General features: G+C 43.8%; 1 protein-coding gene across 1 annotated transcript in view; it reads right to left on the bottom strand.

The window, feature by feature from the left end:
* Positions 1 to 22,027, bottom strand: part of LOC120981622 (NACHT, LRR and PYD domains-containing protein 3-like) — a 3,400,916-nt gene that overhangs the window by 334,200 nt on the left and 3,044,689 nt on the right. The window lies entirely within an intron of this gene.

The raw sequence follows: 22,027 nt of genomic DNA, 5'->3' as shown, positions 1-22,027 counted from the left end.
AACGGCACGGTTGGTGGCTTATTCCCCGCCACCTTACCATCCGTGTCCGTGTTGGGGATCCCTCGTCCCTCTCCATGTTCCCATCTCTGGTCGTTTGCTGGCAGCTCTCCGTAAGTGGTCCAGCTGCGTGCTGGTTAGGAGGGTCTGCTGGCAACGACTAGAGTGGGGACGTTAGTGGAGAGTCCCCTCGTCCACTCTCTGTGGTTCCATTCCCTTGTCGCTGGTGCGGGCTGCAGGCCTCGTCGGACTGGCTAGTGTGAGCTGGGAGAGGATGCAGCTGACAGTGACCCCCTGGGAACCATGTCCTGAGAGTGGACGTCTCCTTCTCTCATCCCCTTGTGTGAGTCCCTCACCAGTTTCCTTTGTTTTGGTGGGGGGGCTTTGAGGGGTGGGAGTGTCACGGCCAGGCCCATGACCGTGACTTCTTACCGCATGCAGTTGCCGGCGGTTTTGCATGGGTCTTCAACCACGGGTGAGGGCCGCTTGTTTGTGGCCTCACTTGTGGTTGCCGCGGGCAACCAGTGTTGGGGTTTAGCAGCAGAGCAGCCTGAGCGTTGCTAGGCAGCTTGCTGCCCTGGCATGCGGTCACACCTAGCAACCCTTTTGTTAGGTGTGTGTGTTGTGTGCACTGTGTTGTATTTTATTGTGTGCACTTTCCCTTGTATGTGTGTTTCCCTTCTGTGGCATTGGAAGGGTTAACTTCCTTCCAGTGTAGGTGTAATGTCACTGGGTGTGTCTTACCTTTGGGTGTGGCCACTTGGGCCTATATATACCCTCTCTCTAGCAGGGCTCAGGAGGTTGCTTCAGTCTTGCTAGCTGAAGCAGTCTCCTGTGCTTTCCATTCCCCTGTGAGAGCCACCACTGTGGTCATCGGTTTAAGTCTAGGTTTTAAGTTCAGGTTTTATGCCTTATTTAGTTTTTGCTTACCTGTATGTGTCATGTCTGGGTGATGGTCTGTTGGTGTTGGGATTTTCCTATTTTGTGCAGCTAATGGTTCTGGATTCTCTGTGTCAGGGATCCAGTCAGCAAGGCTGTGGCAGGTTGGTTGAGCTACTGAGTTCACCTGCCATTTCCGTTAGTCTGTTTATGTTTCCCCTTTTTCCCAACAGCTTGGCCGTTGAGACTCCTGCTCCTCCGTGTCTAGGAGGAGTAGGTCGTCTTACCCTGACTCCTAGCGCAGGGACCGGACGGAGGGTGAGTTAGGGATCCGAGGTTCCTGCGCATGGGTCCTCCTACCTTTAAGGTCGGCCCATGCAGTTAGGAGTTAGGGTCAGGGTAGGGACGCTGTTAGGAGGTGACCTGCTCCCTATCCTGTTCTCCTGGGTCAAGCAGCCATACCATCCACCCGGCTGCACACGGCTGAGGATTTCCCCCATCCTCAGCCGTGACACTTCTACAACCGAGAGAGCTAGCATCTCCCTAGAGGCCTAGACAAAACTGACACAGAAGGAAAAAGGGAAAAGGACTTATCTAGGGATGTGTAGGAGCAGATGATCCACCAGAGCTCACACAAGGCAGAACTACAACCTGAAAAGAATATAGGGAGAGGGAAGAATAAATAGCCTCACCAATTACCTAAATAACAACAGCTGGGACAAGGTGGGATTCTGCTCAAACCCACAACAAAACAAACTGTCAGATCGAGTGTCGTGCAGCAATTCCGACAGATCTCCTCCTAACACCCACAGGGCAGGGCGTGACAGGTATATTTAATCTATTTCATTTAAGGTTTGTGTGTGTCGTTGAAAGATATCAACACTATCCACTATAACAGTGACCTCCACAGCCCCCCACCCCTTAACACTGACCCCCCACAGTGACCTATCCCTTAAAATTGGACCTCCACAGCAGCCCACCCCCTTAACTTTGACCTCTACTGTCTGAGTGTGAGCTGCAGGGAGAAAGTCACCTAACCTCCCACCCCTGCAGCTGATAGAAGTAGATTTTTACCTTCATTTTTTCAATCCCCGTCGGCGGAGGAGTGGGAGGGGCGTGGCCTAACCAGATGGGGGCGTGGCTTAGTGGTACCTAGAAGTTGATTTTTTACTTCATTTTTTCAATCTCAGTCGGCTGAGGAGTAGGAAGGGGCGTGGAATAACCGGATCGGGGCGTGTCCTTTTGAACAGCTCACTCTAAGACAGCAGCACTGTGCTGTCTGAGTGTAAGCTGCAGGGAGAAAGTCACCCTCCCTCCCACCCCTGCAGCTGACAGAAGTTGATTTTTACCTTTATTTTTTCAAACCCCGTCGGCTCAGGGGTGGGCGTGGTCTAGCTAGATCAGGGACGTGGCTTAGTGGGACCTGGGGGCGTGGTTTTAAGATTTTTAACCCCTTAAGTACGCCATGTTTGGCGAGTCCTTAAGGACCCATGACGTACAGGTACTCCAGGGCCGGTTCTAGGTGAAATGGGGCCCTAGGGCAAAAAACAATAAGGGGGCCCTCACCACACACGACACTTGCTGACTTTAACGTCCCTCCCATCACTACAGAAATACAGCGCCCCATACCTCTTCCATCCAGTGACGTCTCCTTTGATGTAGATGTTCTCTGTCCTCGTCTTCTCCTTTCAGACCTTCAGACCAGACCACTATTTTGTCGCCATTTTCCGTCCCTGCAGTTTGACAACAAAAAAAAAAAATCTTAGTTTACTACTTTTCCATCATCCTCCCATCTTCTGGACAAATCATCCTACTACCCCCAATACTGTGCCGCTGTGCCCCCTAATACTATACTGCAGAAACAGATAATACCCCTAATAATACTAGTACCACACATAGCCCCCCATATAAAATACCCCTTCTTTGTGGCCTCAGTAAAAGCCCCCATAGTGCCCCATAATAATGTGCCAGTATCAAGTGCCTTTCCATGCCCCCCATGTGCCAATAACAAGTGCCAAACCCCCCCATGTGCCAGGAACAAGTGCCTGTCTTCCCCCCCCATTGTGCCAGTATCAAGTGCCAACTCCCCCATGTGCCAGTATCAAGTGCCAAACCCCCCCACCCCCATGTGCTAGTATTAAGTGCCAACCCCCATGTGCCAGTATCAAGTGCCAACCCCCATGTGCCAGTATCAAGTGCCAACCCCCCATGTGCCAGTATCAAGTGCCAACCCCCCATGTGCCAGGATCAAGTGCCAAACCCCCCCACCCCCATGTGCCAGTATCAAGTGCCAACCCCCATGTGCCAGTATCAAGTGCCAAAATCCCCCATGTGCCAGGATCAAGTGCCAACCCCCCCCATGTGCCAGGATCAAGTGCCAACCCCCCATGTGCCAGGATCAAGTGCCAAACCCCCCACCCCCATGTGCCAGGATCAAGTGCCAACTCCCCCTTCATATGTGCCAGGATCAAGTGCCTCCCACTCCCCCCATGTGGCAGTAAAAGTCCGGTATTAAAAAAAACAAAAAAAAAAACACTTATACTTACCTCCATGACACAGCGATGCGATGCAGGCCTCTTCCGGCCTGTGTCCCGTGCTGTACGGCTCAGGTGGCGCGATGACGTCATCGCACCGCGTGCATCGGCCTCTGATAGACTGTGGGCCTTGCGTCGGCAGCCTATCAGAGGAATAGGGAAGGGAGACGCCTCTCCATCCCCTCCCCCGCCGCAGCACATCTATCTGTATCGATGTCCTGAGAACGGCAATACAGATGACTATGGAGATGATCGCTTCCACAATGGAAGCGCTCATCTCCCTGTGACCTGCCGGTGTCGGGTGGTGGGCTTGGAGGCCCGTAAGGACTCGGGGGCCGTTGCCCCCCTTGCTTCTATGGAAGCACCGGCCCTGGGTACGTCCTAACTTTAAAACTACATTGCGGCGCGGCGGAGGTTAATCGGAACAGGATTTCCGCTGAAATATTTCAGCGAGCATCCTGTCACAACGCCGGGGGGGGGGTCCCGTGACCCCCCGTGTCGGCGATCGCCTCAAACCGCAGGTAAATTTAGACCTGCGGTTTGCGGTTTTACCTTATCCGGCAGGCGGCGGTGCCATCGGGTCCCCATGCGGCTGCAGGGGTGACTCGATGGCATGGAAGGCAGTGCGATGCCTTCCTTAGGCATCTGCGCTGCCTTCCGGTGATCAGCCTGTGAGATCCAGCCCCCTGGATCTTACAGGCCGGAAGCTGTATGAGTAATACACACAGTATTACTCATACAGCCAATGCATTCCAATACAGAAGTATTGGAATGCATTGTAAAAGGTATTAGACCCCCAAAAGTTGAAGTCCCAGAGTGGGACAAAAAATAAAGTAAAAAAAAGTTGAAAAAATAAAGTTTTCCCCCCCAAAAATGTAAAGTTTCAAGTAAAAATAAACAAAAACGTCATTTTCCCCAAATAAAGTTAAAAAAAAAAATTGTTAAAAAATAGGGAAAAAAAAAGTTGACATATTAGGTATCGCCGCGTCCGTATCGACCGGCTTTATAAACATATCACATGACCTAAGCCCTCAGATGAACACCGTAAAAAATAAAAACTGTGCTAAATAAACCATTTTTTATCACCTTACATCACAAAAGGTACAACAGCAAGCGATCAAAAAGGAGTTTGCCCACCAAAATAGTACCAATCTAACCGTCACCTAATCCCGCAAAAAATGAGCCCCTACCTGAGACAATCACCCAAAAAATAAAAACACTATGGCTCAGAATATGGAGACACTAAAACATCATTTTTTTTGTTTTAAAAAAGCTGTTATTGTGTAAAACTTACATAAATAAAAAAAAGTATACATATTAGGTATCGCCGTGTCCGTATCGACCGGCTCTATAAAAATATCACATGACCTAACCCCTCAGATGAACACCGTAAGAAATAAAAAATAAAAACTGTGCTAAATAAACCATTTTTTGTCACCTTACATCACAAAAAGTGTAATAGCAAGCGATCAAATAGTCATAGGCACCCCAAAATAGTGCCAATAAAACAGTCATCTCATCCCGCAAAAATCATACCCTACCCAAGGTAATCGCCCAAAAACTGAAAAAATGATGGCTCTCAGACTATGGAAACACTAAAACATGATTTTTTTTATTTCAAAAAAGAAATCAATGTGTAAAACTTACATAAATAAATAAAAAGTATACATATTAGGTATCGCCGCATCCGTGACAACCTGGTCTATAAAAATATCACATGATCTAACCTGTCAGATGAATGTTGTAAATAACAAAAAATAAAAACGGTGCCAAAACAGCTATTTCTTGTTACCTTGCCTCACAAAAAGTGTAATATAGAGCAACCAAAAATCATATGTACCCTAAACTAGTACCAACAAAACTGCCACCCTATCCCGTCGTTTCTAAAATGGGGTCACTTTTTTGGAGTTTCTACTATGGGGGTGCATCAGGGGGGCTTCAAATGGGACATGGTGTCAAAAAAAACAGTCCAGCAAAATCTGCCTTCCAAAAACCGTATGGCATTCCTTTCCTTCTGCGCCCTGCCGTGTGCCCGTACAGCAGTTTACGACCACATATGGGGTTTTTCTGTAAACTACTGAATCAGGGCCATAAATATTGAGTTTTGTTTGGCTGTTAACCCTTGCTTTGTTACTGGGAAAAATGGATTAAAATGGAAAATTTGCCCAAAAATTTAAATTCTGAAATTTCATCTACATTTGCCAATAACTCTTGTGGAACAACTAAAGGGTTAGCGACGTTTTTAAAATCAGTTTTGAATACCTTGAGGGTGTAGTTTCTTAGATGGGGTCACTTTTATGGAGTTTCTACTCTAGGGGTGCATCAGGGGGGGCTTCAAATGGGACATGGTGTAAAAAAAAAACAGTCCAGCAAAACCTGCCTTCCAAAAACCGTATGGAATTCCTTTTCTTCTGCGCCCTGCCAGCGGTTTACGACCACATATGGGGTGTTTCTGTAAACTACAGAATCAGGGCCATAAATATTCAGTTTGGTTTGGCTGTTAACCCTTACTTTGTAACTGTAAAAAATTCTTAAAATGGAAAATCTGCCAAAAAAGTGCAATTTTGAAATTGTATCTCTATTTTCCATTTATTCTTGTGGAACACCTAAAGGGTTAACAAAGTTTGTAAAATCAGTTTTGAATACCTTCAGGAGTGTAGTTTATAGAATAGGGTAATTTTTGGGTGGTTTCTATTATGTAAGCTTAACAAAGTGACTTCAGACCTGAACTGGTCCCTAAAAATTGAGTTTTTGAAAATTTCTGATTTGCTTCTAAACTTCTAAGTCTTGTAACATCCCTAAAAAATAAAATATCATTCCCAAAATGATCCAAACATGAAGTAGACATATGGGGAATGTAAAGTAATAACTATTTTTGGAGGTATTACTATGTATTATAGAAGTAGAGAAATGGAAACTTGGAAATTTGCAATTTTTCAATTATTTTTTGTAAATTTTAGTATTTTTTGTAAATAAAAATGATTTTTTTTTACTTCATTTTACCAGTGTCATGAAGTACAATATGTGACGAAAAAACAATCTCAGAATGGCTTGGATAAGTCAAAGCGTTTTAAAGTTATCAGCACTTAAAATGACACTGGTCAGATTTGCAAAAAATGGCCAAGTCCTTAAGGTGAAATAGGGCTGAGTCCTTAAGGGGTTAAAGGGTGGACACATAGTGGCAGGGCGCATGTCTGGGCTCCTTTCTGCAAGAGTGACGCCCCTCTGGGCACCTTACTGGCTCATTTGCATACCAAATAAACAGGATTTTCAGAGGATAAAAACATCTATTGCTAGAACAAAGGCACATCTTGAAATAAGGTACTAAGTGCTATTAGGCCATGGCTTTACTGCAATAGCGATTATCCTGGTGACAGATTTCCTTAAAACTCTCCTACAGCAGTGAAGATAAATGGCTGGGTTGTTATGGAAACCTGGAGTAAAACTGTGTATGTGGAGGCTGGAGGACCAGCGAGCTTCTATTGTCTGATAAGGGTCATGTGACCAAGCTTCTATTGGCTAATGCATTTTTTTGGGAATATCTCAGTAAAGGTATGTCCTAGAGAGCTGAGACCCGGTCTAAAACCTTTCTGGACACCTGATGTACATGTGTTCCACATTTTGTGATTGTAAATGCGACAGTGCGGATTCCTTAAGCGGACATACACACACACACACATACACTCAGCTTTATATATTAGATTGTAACTTTGGATATGTGTCCCCTGATGAGCCCAGAGATTGCGCTGGGACTAAGGTACCTATTGACTAAGGACTATTCATCTTATTGTTTTTCACGATAGAAAGTAGGTGTCTTATTGTGGGAAGATTAATTGAATCCGACGACTCTGTATTTAACAGTATTACATTTTTTGTTTGCTTGTATCTGAGATTTGTTATTGTAATGACCGACGACACGCACAGGGAGGAAAACAGGGAAAGCCCTGCCCAAGGGAGAGGGAAAGGTGGTGACCCCTAACTCACCTTGCGGCTGGCACCTGACTGCCCTGACGTCCCTAGACGGGTTCCTCACCCGTGCGGCGATCGCGTGCCTAAACCCTGGCTTTACCTAATATGAGCCCTGGATAGTGAACAGGCTGGTGGGATCGCTAGTCCACACCACTATCACTAAGAGGGAAACACCAGGGAGAGGACAGACAAAACATACAAACACATACACCCAGGTGGGCGACCACAATAAACCAAAAAGGTCCAACAGGGATCTGGAGGGTAGCGTACTGGACCAACTACCAGCGAACGCAGCAACACAGCTCCAGAAGGTCAGAATAGATGTCCAGGCAGGAAGCTCTATCTCTGGCAACCAGAGAAGTGTGAGAGAGAAATATAAGGAGGTCTGGGAGTGCTGGACAAGGAACAGCTGAGGAGAAGGAGCTACGGATCCCTGAGTGAGCCAAAAGGGTTTGCTAAGCAAACCCAGAAAGCTACCATAAGGAAAACAGCCCTATCTTAAATAGAGCGTGCAGCCAACCGCTGCGACTTCCTGACCCCGGGTATAACGGAGTCAGGCGTGGTCCTCGACACCCTCGTGACAGTTATTTTCAGTATTTAGGGTAGGTCAGCCATTTAGACCCACTTTAGGCCACCTAACCAGGTGTTGGCCGCTAATACATCCCCTCTTTTAGGGCCATCCAAGGGCGTATAGGAGGTTCCTGGACATGGGATCGCCCCTAACGGGGCGGCTGTTCCGTTTTGTAGGCAGGGCCTATAGTATAGAGTTAGTATCAGGGACAGTTCCCCCATCTTATAACCCACACCTGTACCTACAAAACAGCCTTTCCTGTCTACGTGGAGAAGATAATATCTTTTACTAATTTTGTTTAATATATATTTTTGTGTGTGTCCTCACTTTTGGGTTACTTTTAACTATATATTAATTAAAGGCTACATTTTAATAGGGTGGTAATCTATGAAATCTCTTATTGATATATACTGTCCCTAATACATTCAAACACACTGGAGGGTGTTTATTAAGAATATTTCTTTATAAAGTACAATAAATACAAGAGCACAATACGGTCCAGTCTAAAACAAGTATAAAACACAATTTGCAGTCCATTCCAGAAATGTATATGTTTCGTGCTGCAGGCTCGGCAGCTACTATACATCTTTATATATATGGGTCCATAAAATCATAAAAAATCAGGAGTATCCCCCCGTATAGTAACATAATACAATAACAGCCCTCTGATCGCTCCGTAGTGTCGGATAGATAATCTTCCTGAATATAAGCAGCAGGTACGGCTATACCTTACCGCGCTTTATGTCCTGTGCGCTGCTGTCCACCTGCAGATTGGAGCGCTTGTGTTTAAATACCACTTCTCAGCTGTGGATGGGGCCACGTACATGCGCCATGTCGCTCTTCCGTCTGCTAGGTGCTATATTGCTGGTAGTAGTGCAGTCCATTGAGAGTGCACTTGTTGGTGGTGGCAGTGTAATGTTTTTCTAGATAAGAGAAATACGATTTTTCTCAGAAGTTCTGGCTCTTGCTTAATAAAATGTAGTTCAGTTATACGCGTTTCTGGGCTTACAGCCCCCTCCTCAGTAGCCACAAAATAAGGGTTCATACACACGACCGTATGTATTTTGCGGTCTGCAAAACAGGAACAGCTTGGCCATGACAGAACAGTGCTATACTTGTCCGTTATGAGGACAATAATAGGACTTGTTCTATTTTTTTTTGCAGAAGGGACATTTGGACTTACGGAAACTGAATGCACACAGAGTCATGATGACTAGCCTCAGGAGTGAGGGATGAAATGTATATATAACTATCCTCTACACTTACATTATATCCAGTCACAGAACATACAGCTCCAACATATACATTTGAAAGGGATTGCTCTCTCAAGCAGGGCGGCGGTTACAGATTATTTTGCAGACCACAGGATTAAAGTCCAAATTGATGCTTTATTTTAGGACACTCCGGCAATTTACAGGCCAACCCAGTTATAATTCACTAGTGACGGTGAAGTTCCAGCACCACAAAACATAAACCAAACAAAATAAACTCCTGCCCGTCTGGGCTCTAACTAATACAAATTAGTTTTCTATCTCACCTAATGAGCCCAGGTCACACACTGGTAAATGAGCAAAATAAACTGAGGATAAATATTACCCGACCGATCATTTGTTATCTCCTCAAGCAAGGCTTACATTTACTCTGCAGCCTTGTACAACACGGACCATCACTCCCTGTCCTCATTGGAGGTCACCACCTGTATAATACTAGTCTATAGGGTATATTATAATTATTATTTTTTTTACTAATTATGTCTGGTATATGTCTAATATATGTTCAAGATATGATCGTTTATGTATGGTGATCATTTATTTATTTTCTATTTTGTATATTATATTTATCTATGGGTATGTAAATAATACTTGGGTTAAATGATCATATGTCCGAACGGTGTATCTGCCCCTTTGTATTCTGTGATTATGTAACTGGCTATAGTGATGGACGAACATCTGCCTGGACGGTTTGCTAGTTCGCAGCGTGTCCCATTCATTTTAATGGCAGGCGAACCTGAAAAACCTTCAGCTCATATTTTCAGCCAAGAAATAATTACTAGAAGTGCAGAAATAGTCCCACAACATGGACAGTGATATACCAGATGTATTATTCGAATTTGCGATCTCCATTCATAATTTTTTTCAATGCGAAATACCGGCAATATCAATTTTTCACGTACGCGCATGCGCAAAATAGGCGCGACCTACTACAGCAACTGTTTCCACCAGACCAAAGTTGGATACAATTAGAAAAGATGGTTGCCAACAATTTTCGCGACGTTGAGGAAGAGATGAGCGGCAGGGGTAATATTCGAATTATAATTCTCGAATATTTTATAGAATATTCAACATATATTCGCGTTATGCTCATTTTCGTGCGTATTATGGGCGGGGCTTAGCGTGCGTGACAAAGTTTTTCAAACATTGCAAAAGTTGGAAGATTGGAAAATGGTGGCCAACAGATTCAGCAAAAAAGAGGAGGAACTCCTGATAATTGTAAGTATACCACTGTATTTGATTACAAATTTTTATGCATGTTTGAACAATATCTGTTTAATAATTAAGAGTGTTATAAAATATTCGTGAGTGCGCAAATCTTAACTTATATGCGAATATATTTGCGCAATGCATATAACTTCATCTTTTATTAAGACTGATTAGATATTCATGATTGTTGAAATAAGTATTGTTTTGACATCACAGTACTTTGTCTGTAGCAAGAATGTATGTATGGACAGCAAAGAAATATCAAGCACATGCACATTCGTTTTCCTGCCACACACTATATACCACACACACACAGACACACATAGTCTATAGATTACTGTTCATGTCTTGTTGGTCTGTAGAATTTTTTTTTGTCTGACCGCCAGTAATTGCTGGTTCATTTAGCGTTACCCAGGGTGCACCACGGGGAGACGAACCAGCTGTACACCCCATAACGTACTGTCACTTCACTAGACAGGTACCGTAGATCTCAGCTCAGCAGGCCAATATACAGTCGTGGCCAAAAGTTTTGAGAATGACACAAATATTAGTTTTCACAAAGTTTGCTGCTAAACTGCTTTTAGATCTTTGTTTCAGTTGTTTCTGTGATGTAGTGAAATATAATTACACGCACTTCATACGTTTCAAAGACTTTTATCGACAATTACATGACATTTATGCAAAGAGTCAGTATTTGCAGTTTTGGCCCTTCTTTTTCAGGACCTCTGCAATTCGACTGGGCATGCTCTCAATCAATTTCTGGGCCAATTCCTGACTGATAGCAACCCATTCTTTCATAATCACTTCTTGGAGTTTGTCAGAATTAGTGAGTTTTTGTTTGTCCACCCGCCTCTTGAGGATTGACCACAAGTTCTCAATGGGATTAAGATCTGGGGAGTTTCCAGGCCATGGACCCAAAATGTCAACGTTTTGGTCCCCGAGCCACTTAGTTATCACTTTTGCCTTATGGCACGGTGCTCCATCGTGCTGGAAAATGCATTGTTCTTCACCAAACTGTTGTTGGATTGTTGGAAGAAGTTGCTGTTGGAGGGTATTTTGGTACCATTCTTTATTCATGGCTGTGTTTTTGGGCAAAATTGTGAGTGAGCCCACTCCCTTGGATGAGAAGCAACCCCACACATGAATGGTCTCAGGATGCTTTACTGTTGGCATGACACAGGACTGATGGTAGCGCTCCCCTTTTCTTCTCCGGACAAGCCTTTTTCCAGATGCCCCAAACAATCGGAAAGAGGCTTCATTGGAGAATATGACTTTGCCCCAGTCCTCAGCAGTCCATTCACCATACTTTCTGCAGAAGATCACGCAGCTGAATACTCTTTAGGAGACGATCCTGGCGCTTGCTGGACTTTCTTGGACGCCCTGAAGCCTTCTTAACAAGAATTGAACCTCTTTCCTTGAAGTTCTTGATGATGTTCTTGATGATCCTATAAATTGTTGATTGAGGTGCAATCTTAGTAGCCACAATATCCTTGCCTGTGAAGTCATTTTTATGCAACGCAATGATAGCTGCACGCGTTTCTTTGCAGGTCACCATGGTTAACAATGGAAGAACAATGATTTCCAGCATCACCCTCCTTTTAACATGTCAAGTCTGCCATTTTAACCCAATCAGCCTGACATAATGATCTCCAGCCTTGTGCTCGTCAACATTCTCACCTGAGTTAACAAGACAATTACTGAAATGATCTCAGCAGGTCCTTTAATGACAGCAATGAAATGCAGTGGAAAGTTTTTTGGGGGATTAAGTTAATTTTCATGGCAAAGAAGGACTATGCAATTCATCTGATCACTCTTCATAACATTCTGGAGTATATGCAAATTGCTATTATAAAAACTTAAGCAGCAACTTTTCCAATTTCCAATATTTATGTAATTCTCAAAACTTTTGGCCACGACTGTACGATTGCTCAGACACCTCACACATACAATAGGAATACAATCTGATCCTATAACAGTAAAATTAAATCTAATATTTCCCCTTCTGACAATTAAATCATTTTTGCTGTGTTGTTGAGAACATTTATTCTTAATACGTGTATTTAAAAAATTTGCGATTACATGCTTGCATTTTTATCCTGCAGCGAATGTTGAAGAAGGGGTGTAACCGGAAACAGGTGGAGAAGCAGAATATTGCCAAGGGGGTCAAGGATCTTCTAGAAATAAAGTTTCACCGCACCCACACTGACCTGGCCATAATAAAAAAAATTGTCAGACCTGAAGAGGAGGCACCCTGACTGGATCACAGAGCTCAGTAAGACAGTATGCCCAGGTACAATCTGTACTGTATATATAAACCTGTTACAAATTATTACTTAGTTATTACCTAGTGTGACATATAGCAAATCATCCATTACCTCATACATCTCTACCTCACTGTGAGTGTATATATACAGTACAGACCAAAAGTTTGGACACACCTTCTCATTCAAAGAGTTTTCTTTATTTTCATGACTATGAAAATTGTAGATCCACACTGAAGGCATCAAAACTATGAATTAACACATGTGGAATTATATACATAAAAAACAAGTGTGAAACAACTGAAAATATGTAATATTCTAGGTTCTTCAAAGCAGCCACCTTTTGCTTTGATTACTGCTTTGCACACTCTTGGCATTCTCTTGATGAGCTTCAAGAGGTAGTCCCCTGAAATGGTTTTCACTTCACAGGTGTGCCCTGTCAGGTTTAATAAGTGGGATTTCTTGCCTTATAAATGGGGTTGGGACCATCAGTTGCGTTGAGGAGAAGTCAGGTGGATACACAGCTGATAGTCCTACTGAATAGACTGTTAGAATTTGTATTATGGCAAGAAAAAAGCAGCTAAGTAAAGAAAAACGAGTGGCCATCATTACTTTAAGAAATGAAGGTCAGTCAGTCAGCCAAAAAATTGGGAAAACTTTGAAAGTAAGGGCTATTTGACCATGAAGGAGAGTCATGGGGTGCTGCGCCAGATGACCTGGCCTCCACAGTCACCGGACCTGAACCCAATCGAGATGGTTTGGGGTGAGCTGGACCGCAGAGTGAAGGCAAAAGGGACAACAAGTGCTAAGCATCTCTGGGAACTCCTTCAAGACTGTTGGAAGACCATTTCAGGGGACTACCTCTTGAAGCTCATCAAGAGAATGCCAAGAGTGTGCAAAGCAGTAATCAAAGCAAAAGGTGGCTACTTTGAAGAACCTAGAATATGACATATTTTCAGTTGTTTCACACTTGTTTGTTATGTATATAATTCCACATGTGTTAATTCATAGTTTTGATGCCTTCATAGTCATGAAAATAAAGAAAACTCTTTGAATGAGAAGGTGTGTCCAAACTTTTGGTCTGTACTGTATATATATTCATATTTTCTATTAAGGAAGGGAATTCCTCTGCAACCCCCTTGTATGTACATTTTGGACATAGCTCTTTTTTAGTAGAAACAGAAAGGGTCTTTTTGCAGATGGCACATCTCTTTTGTGATGGCTCTCCACTAGCTTTTGAGCTCTTTGCCCTACAAAGCAAAAGAGACTCTTGGCTGCAGAAAAAAAACATTAAAGCAGGAGCCTTCACCCAATAGCAGATAGAACCTGCAGATAAACACCCAGTGATCTGAGATCCGAAACCAACATGCCATGTACATAGACCCTCTGGGAGTAGTCTTACCAGGCTGGAGGGCCTAGGAGGATCAGATGATTTCCGGCCAGCATAGCTATCTGTAGCCAGAGACATAGAGTGGCTTAAAGGGGTTGTTTGGGTTCAGAGCTGAACCCGGACATACCCTTATTTTCACCCAGGCAGCCCCCCTGAGGTTAGTATCGGAGCATCTCATACTCCGATGCGCTCCCTTGCCGATCGCGCAGGGCACGGGCTCTTTTGTTTACAATCACACACTGCCGTTTTACTGGCTAGGGCAGCGCTAAATCCCGCCCATCAGTGCTAATGACATCATCGGGCTTCCTGGCAGCCCCATGGAGAGCCCGGTACGTCACCGGATCTCCAAAAAATGCCTTTGCCCTGCGCGATTTAGCGCAGGACAAAGGAGAGCATCGGAGCATGAACTGCTTTGATGCTCAAGTCAGGGGGGCTGCCTGGGTGAAAATGGGGATATGTCCAGGTTCAACTCTGAACCCAGACAACCCCTTTAATGCAGCTTGTAGGGAATGCCATGTTCAGACGTTCCTCTCTCATTTAATGCTGTGGCGGAGTCTCCCAGGGCTATCGTCATCACGCCACGCTCATCCATCCGGCGCAATGTCGTCCGTTGCCACTGCGCATGCCTGAAGCAAATACTTCTGCGATCCACCGCCCCACCACGATCACGTGCTCCGCAGTCCAGAGCAGGAATAATAGCTCGGAGTTGCCGGCAACTACCGGACTTATACTTAGAGGTAGGAGGGACCTGAATTGAAGCCCCGAGCCCCTACCTCCTGCACCAGCCCTCTGGTATAAGGAACAGGAAAACAAACCTAAAAGGCTGTGCGCTCTGCATGCACTGTACTCTCCTGCACTCCTGAGGGACAGGAAGCAACTGGAGGAGGATATCGGAGGGGGCTTTTTATGCACTGATTAGTTCCTGTCCCTAAAGGAGGAGGGGTGACCTCCAGGTAATGCCATTGTGGAGGCGAGGGGGGGGGGGGGAAATCCTTGTAAGAAAAAAAAAAAAGATCCTGTTGCACATTTAGCATCCGTTTGAGCCATTTCCATTCAAGTTCCTTTGTTTTTTTAAGATGGGAAAAAAAAAAAAAGTCCTGCATGCAGAATAAGTTCACACTTCAGTTATTTGGTCAGTTATTTCAATCAGTTTTGTGAGCCAAAACCAGGTGCGGGTCAGAAACACAGAACAGGAGGAAATCTTTCCATTGTACCTGATCTGAGTAGCTTCACTACTGGTTTTGCTTGATGGAAATAACTGACCAGATAACGGAAGTGTGAACTGGGCCTCATACTGCACGCAGGACTTTTTCCATCTAAAAAAAAATAATGGATCTCAAATGGAAATGGCTGAAACTGATGCCAACAGTTTCTCTGTTCTTCCGACAAATGAGAAGAACAGAAAATGAAACAGATGTGAACTCTCCCTTAGGCTCCAGTCAAACAAACAGGAAAAATGGCCGCTGCACAGTCTTTTTTTAGAATCATTGTACTCTATGGCGCTATTTTCACGGCGGACCTCATTAAAATCAATGGTCCCGTTTCTAACGCCCAAATACTTAGGGTTTAATAAAAAACACCTCACCCACCTGCAATGGAGGAAATACCCCCTGTGCACTGCAGGCTACAGGACCTGCACTCACTTGGGGGCGGGGCAGATGTATTATATATAGGGAAGTACAGGGGAACTGCGGGAGAGTAATATATATTATGAGGGCACTGTAGAGAATTTCTTCTCAGAGCCCCAGTCCCTGCAAAGCATTGTATTCCATAGTCTCCAATCCCTGCAGAGCATTGCATCCCAGTGCACCTAGAGTACCCAGTCCCTGCAGAGCATTGTGTCCCGCAGCAAACAAACTGCAGAACATTGCAACCCAGTACAACCAGAGTTTCCAGTCCCTGCAAATAATTGCATCCCAATACACAAAGAATCCCAGTCCCTGCAGAGCACTGTAGTCTAGTGCAAGTTCCCCAGTTTCTGCAGAGCATTCCTTTTCCATGGAAATCCCAGTTCTACCTTCCCAGCACATCTCCTGATTAGATACAATATACGAGCTCGGAGTGATCACACACAGGACACAGACTTGCTGCGTTCTCAAGTAGATTCCCATTTATTAGCGAACCATACAGAATCTTATAGGTAACGGAACAAAGGTAGCGCACCGCCAAGGGGGTGGAAATGGAAACTAGTAATTTGAATGATATATACAGGGAAAAAAAAAAAAAAAAAAAAAATAAATATATATATATATATATATATATATATATATATATATATATATATACAATGCTCAAAAAAATAAAGGGAACACAAAAATAACACATCCTAGATCTGAATTAATTAAATATTCTTCTGAAATACTTTGTTCTTTACATAGTTGAATGTGCTGACAACAAAATCACACAAATTAAAAAATGGAAATCCAATTTTCAACCCATGGAGGTCTGGATTTGGAGTCACACTCAAAATTAAAGTGGAAAAACACACTACAGGCTGATCCAACTTTGATGTAATGTTCTTAAAACAAGTCAAAATGAGGCTCAGTAGTGTGTGTGGCCTCCACGTGCCTGTATGACCTCCCTACAACGCCTGTTCATGCTCCTGATGAGGTGGCGGACGGTCTCCTGAGGGATTTCCTCCCAGACCTGGACTAAAGCATCTGCCAACTCCTGGACAGTCTGTGGTGTAACGTGACGTTGGTGGATAGAGCGAGACATGATGTCCCAGATGTGCTCAATTGGATTCAGGTCTGGGGAACGGGCGGGCCAGTCCACAGCATCAATGCCTTCGTCTTGCAGGAACTGCTGACACACTCCAGCCACATGAGGTCTAGCATTGTCTTGCATTAGGAGGAACCCAGGGCCAACCGCACCAGCATATGGTATCACAAGGGGTCTGAGGATCTCATCTCAGTACCTTATGGCAGTCAGGCTACCTCTGGCGAGCACATGGAGGGCTGTGCGGCCCTCCAAAGAAATTAAACCCCACACCATTACTGACCCAATGCCAAACCGGTCATGCTGGAGGATGTTGCAGGCAGCAGAACGTTCTCCACGGCGTCTCCAGGCTCTGTCACGTCTGTCACATGTGCTCAGTGTGAACCTGCTTTCATCTGTGAAGAGCACAGGGCGCCAGTGGCGAATTAGCCAATCTTGGTGTTCTCTGGCAAATGCCAAACGTCCTGCACAGTGTTGGGCTATAAGCACAGCCCCAACCTGTGGACATCGGGCCCTCATATCACCCTTATGGAGTCTGTTTCTGACCGTTTGAGCAGACACATGCACATTTGTGGCCTGCTGGAGGTCATTTTGCAGGGCTCTGGCAGTCATCCTCCTGTTCCTCCTTGCACAAAGGCGGAGGTAGCGGTCCTGCTGCTGGGTTGTTGCCCTCCTACGGCCTCCTCCACGTCTCCTGATGTACTGGCCTGTCTCCTGGTAGCGCCTCCATGCTCTGGACACTACGCTGACAGACACAGCAAACTTTCTTGCCACAGCTCGCATTGATGTGCCATCCTGGATAAGCTGCACTACCTGAGCCACTTGTGTGGGTTGTAGACTCCGTCTCATGCTACCACTAGAGTGAAAGCACCGCCAGCATTCAAAAGTGACCAAAACATCAGCCAGGAAGCATAGGAACTGAGAAGTGGTCTGTGGTAACCACCTGCAGAACCACTCCTTTATTGGGGGTGTCTTGCTAATTGCCTATAATTTCCACCTGTTGTCTATCCCATTTGCACAACAGCATGTGAAATTGATTGTCACTCAGTGTTGCTTCCTAAGTGGACAGTTTGATTTCACAGAAGTGTGATTGACTTGGAGTTACATTGTGTTGTTTAAGTGTTCCCTTTATTTTTTTGAGCAGTGTATATATATATGTCCAAAAAATAAGTCGCCACCAAAAAAAAAAGGTCACAGACTATAATATTTTGTTGGACCGTCTTTAGCTTTGATTACGGCACAAATTCGCTGTCACATTGTTTCGATAAGCTTCTGCAATGTCTCAAGATTTATTTCCATCCAGTGTTGCATTCATTTTTCACCAAGATCTTGCATTGATGATGGTAGAGTCTGACTGCTGCGCAAAGCCTTCTCCAGCACATCCCAAAGATGGGGTTAAGGTCTAGATACTGTGGTGGCCAATCCATGTGTGAAAATGATGTCTCGTGCTCCCTGAACCACTCTTTCACAATTTGAGCCCGATGAATCCTGGCATTGTCATCTTGGAATATGCCCGTGCCATCAGGGAAGAAAAAAATCCGTTGATGGAATAATCTGGTCATTCAGTATGTTCAGGTAGTCAGCTGACCTCATTCTTGGAGCATTTACTGTTGCTGAACCTAGACCTGACCAACTGCAGCAACCCCAGATCATAGCACTGCCCCCACAGGCTTGTACAGTAGGCACTAGGCATGATGGGTGCATCACTTCATCTGCCTCTCTTCTTACCCTGATGTGCCCATCACTCTGAAACAGGGTAAATCTGGGCTCATCAGACCACATCACCTTCTTCCATTGCTCCAGAGTCCAATCTTTATGCACTCTAGCAAATTGAAGCCTTTTTTTTCTGGTTTGCCTCACTGATTAGTGGTTTTCTTACGGCTCAACAGATGTTCAGTCCCAATCCCTTAAGTTCCCTTCATATTGTGCGTGTGGAAATGCTCTTACTTTCACTATTAAACATAGCCCTGAGTTATACTGTTGTTTTTCTTCGATTTGATTATTTCACCAAACGTTTAAGTGATCGCCGATCACGATCATTCAGGATTTTTCCCCCACCACATTTATTCCTCGAATACGATGGGTCCCCACTATCCTTCCAGTTTTTAATAATGCATTGGACAGTGCTTAACCCAATATTAGTAGTTTCTGCAATCTCCTTAGATGTTTTCTCTGCTTGATGCATGCCAATGATTTGACCCTTGTCAAACAGACTAACATCTTTTCCACGACCACGAGATGTGTCTTTCGACATGGTTGTTTAAGAAATTAGAAGCAACTCAGTGCACCAGTTGGGGTTAAATAACTTGTTGGCAGCTGAAAGATAATCGCCCATGTAGTAATTATCCAAAAGGAGGCGCATAACTATTTGCTTAGTTAAATCCAGGTGGCGACTTTTTTTCAGACAGGCAGTGTATATAGATATATAGCAATACTTCCTGACCAGACTAACAGCATTGTGGTAGGTAAAAAGTGTGTTCAACATCTTATAGCAACAGCCTATGAAAATGAGAAAGATCAGCTCCTAATGGGTCTTAAGGTAACTGAGGCATACACAACTTAACCACAGTGCAGACCATTTCCACAATTCCCTCCTGTTGTGATTTTAGCAGATGGGCAGGACACCCAGTGCCGGGTACTTCACTTGACCTTGTATCAAACGCAGGATTTATTCACATCAATGACCCTTTTAGACCCGGGAAAATAATTGTTATTAGGTTCAGTAGCCAGAGGCTAGATAATTCCCATTTATGGTCTGTGTTTAAAACATAACATTTAATAGATTCATTAAAAGTGTGTCAAAAGAGAAAGAAAAAATATTTAAAATTATATATGGCTGAACTCTGCGACGGGAGTGCTTCTGTCACTCTCTAGTTTTGTATAACGCTCTAGTTTTAATACTGAGTTTGTTATAAATGACTCATATGGGGATAGCCTTCGGGATATTATTGCATATCCTTTTGGTTACAATGTAATTGCAGTCAGTTGTTCATGAATCCTGGGGATAAATGGGAATATAAAATTAGACAACTAATCACATGTAAAACACAGGGTGTTATATATATAGCCTCTTGCCCATGTCCCAAACTATATGTGGGCAAGACCACACAGGAATTCAGACGTCGTATCTCAGGCCATTTAAGCGCAATAGAAACTGATAAAGATACGTCTATTGCGAGACATATGAAATATGTACACGGTAATAAGAATTCACTTCTACGTTTCTGGGGCATTAAAAAAATGTCCCTGGGGCCTAGAGGGGGTAACTTAGATTAAAAAAACTCCTGCATAGCGAAGCACGCTGGATTCAAAGGCTCAATACCATGAACCCACATGGTTTGAATGAAGGATTCTCCTTCACGGCATTCATATAAAAGGGGCTAAATTGAATACATGTATGAATAAAATAAAAAAGTAAAAAAAATAAAGGAAACCTAAAATATTAGACTATGAATAATAAATAATTTCTTTATAAGAATCTAGTTTTGAAAAAAGAGGAAGTGGGATTACAATGGTCTATGGATCAGTTAATAAATGTGGATCACTTAACAAATAAAAATAGGTCTAATCCTAGTATTGAACAAAAATAGATATACACTATAGGAAAAATGCCAAAGTGTATCTAATATGCGCGGAAGTGACATGGAATAACTAATCTGAACTCTGGAATATCTAAGTCAGAAAATACGTGATAATGAATCTGGACTTGGGGATAACTGAGTCTGAAACTACGTGTAGAAAACAGGAACCTTGGGAACTATTGTGTGCACCTATATGAAGAAACTGACTGACACCTGTGAAAATACCCAGGGCTTAGTAGATATAACCTAAGCTCATAAAAATTTACAAAAATAAGAACTATGGATTATGAGTATGCTAGTATGTATGCGCAGAGAGAAATTGGTGTAATTGAAGTAGGAACTAAGTCCAGAAGGACGCACTTCAGATCTTACCTTATATCTCACTTAATCATCCAATCCAGTATTCATACGAAGTGAAGGCATAGATAAAAGAGAAGCAAAAACAAAGTCCAAAGACATGTGCATAACATGTATGGTACAAGTGATATAATTAAAGTTCATGCACAGGCGCAGGAAAATAGAAACCTTGAAATGTCAGAGTTCATGCACAGTACATAACTGTTACAAGAGGAGCGGAATCTAAGTCTCCAGACATGCGCAGCACCTTGGAGACTCAAAATATAATCAAAGTTCTAGCGCATGCGCCCCCACATTCTGGTGGATGGCTAAAGTCAGGATTCATGCGCAGTAGGAAAGAGAGAAGTCTCCAAGACATACGCAGAACGCTGAGAATATATAAATTATAATCTAAGTCCCAGGGCATGCATGTATACACTCGAGTGGATTGGTTATTTTTGGGTCTATAGAACTGTTCTGTCATAGACTATTGGCCCCATCGCACGGTCTGTCACACGAGCAGCAATCACACATTGGCAGCTAGAATGGGAACACCCGCCCACAGTGATTAAAAACCTTACCTCAAGTGACGCTCGTGTTGATAGTAGCTTCATTTCCCCTGAGGACGCCACAGTTGTGGCGAAACATGTCGGGGGAGCTGTGTGTTAGCTTTTAAATCATATGGCTGTACGCTGATGTGTGTGGTAGCGGTGCGCAATGCAGGCACACAGCACTTACACATAGTGAATAGGAAAATGAGCTCATAGGGGACTGTCAGTGAGGATAGAAACAATATGAAAACAGTTTAGCAATAAAAAGGGTAGTCTAGGCAAGGACAAATGTGAGAAATCTGGGAATAATAATATTCCTCTGACTCCCCAATGCTGACTGATAGTATATAAGGCAGTATCGGCATACATAGTAGCAATATTCTTAATCAGCCAGCCGCAACAACTGACTGCAAGTACATTGTAACCAAAGGGATATGCCAGGGATCAGCAACCTTCGGCACTCCAGCTGTTGTGAAACTACAATTCCCAGCATGCTCCATTCATTTCGATGTGAGTTCTAAGAAGAGCAGAACAAGTTTGCATGCTGGGAGTTGTAGTTTCTCAACAGCTGGAGTGCCGGAGGTTGCCTACCCCTGGGATATGCAATAATACCCCGAAGGCTATCCCCATATGAGTCATTTATAACAAACTTAGTATTAAAACTAGAGAGTGATATAAAACTAGAGAGTAACAGAAGCACTCCCGTCGCAGAGTTCAGCCATATATATAGTTTTAAATATTTTTTCTCTTTTGACAAAAC

The sequence above is a fragment of the Bufo bufo genome, chromosome 11, assembly GCF_905171765.1.
Source record: "Bufo bufo chromosome 11, aBufBuf1.1, whole genome shotgun sequence".
Classification (NCBI taxonomy): Eukaryota; Metazoa; Chordata; class Amphibia; order Anura; family Bufonidae; genus Bufo; species Bufo bufo.
The sequence above is the reverse complement of the archived record's forward strand: the minus strand, read 5'-3'. Positions and strand labels throughout refer to the sequence as shown.